The sequence below is a fragment of the Myotis davidii genome, unplaced genomic scaffold (assembly GCF_000327345.1).
Source record: "Myotis davidii unplaced genomic scaffold, ASM32734v1 scaffold3, whole genome shotgun sequence".
Classification (NCBI taxonomy): Eukaryota; Metazoa; Chordata; class Mammalia; order Chiroptera; family Vespertilionidae; genus Myotis; species Myotis davidii.
In genome coordinates, this window is record NW_006295062.1 from 2,032,881 (window position 1) to 2,033,790 (window position 910).

The window sequence follows — 910 nt, forward strand, 5'->3', positions numbered from 1 at the left end:
ACCCACCCACCCTTTTTTTTTGTTAATCCTCACCCAAGGATATTTTTTCCATTGACTTTTAGAGACAGTATAAGGGAGGGGGGGGGAGAGCGAAAGAGAGAAAAACATCAATGTGTCTTGAGATAAATTGATTGGTTGCCTCCCTCACTCTCCTTGGCCCATGCTGTGGATAAAACCTACAACCCAGGTATGTGCCCTGATCAGGAATCAAACCTGTGACCCTCTTTTTTTTTTTTTTTCAGTGATATTTCCATTTATTTAACTTTTAGAAATAAAAATTGTTTCTATCTCATTCATGATTTTGCTTTAAAATTAATAGTCACTATTGAAGAAATAATGGTTTATTTTTCTAATCAAGTGACTAAGCTCCTGAATCACTCGAGCCTCCGTACCTCTGCACTTTACTTCCGCACCTTCTCTGAGTCTCAGTGTGCTTTTCTCTTTCCTTCTAGTTGTAGAATTTCCACTCAGCCAGCCTTCCTGTGGTTCTGGATGATGTCTGTTTTGTCTTTTAGTTGTATTTTTGAAGTGGTTGTGCGAGGCAGCAATTTCAGGTATTTACCTATGCCGCCATCTTGGTTTCTCTCCTTGGACAAAGATCTTATATACATGTATGCAGTACCTGTGGACGCGGACAGTGGGTGACAAGGGCCTGGGTGGGGTGGGATCTGGATGGAGGGGAACTATGGGGGAAAAAAAAGAACATCTGAAATAATCTGAACAATAAAGATTACCAAAAAAATTTATGGGAGGAAAAAACAGAAAGAAAATAAATTTGCTACCATATAAATACATACCTACTTGGATGGAGACAGAGACAAACACTATGTCAAAACTAATTAAAATATGATTTTTACATGACCCATTCTTATAGGTTATTGATACCATTAAATACCTACGCACCCACCCA

General features: G+C 38.7%; 1 protein-coding gene and 1 long non-coding RNA gene across 9 annotated transcripts in view; one reads left to right on the forward strand and one right to left on the reverse strand.

The window, feature by feature from the left end:
• PTPN4 (protein tyrosine phosphatase, non-receptor type 4) overlaps positions 1–910 on the forward strand; it is a 219,190-nt gene that overhangs the window by 199,234 nt on the left and 19,046 nt on the right. The window lies entirely within an intron of this gene.
• Positions 1–910, reverse strand: part of LOC107184085 — a 17,267-nt gene that overhangs the window by 15,042 nt on the left and 1,315 nt on the right. The gene's annotated exons all lie outside the window — the stretch shown is intronic.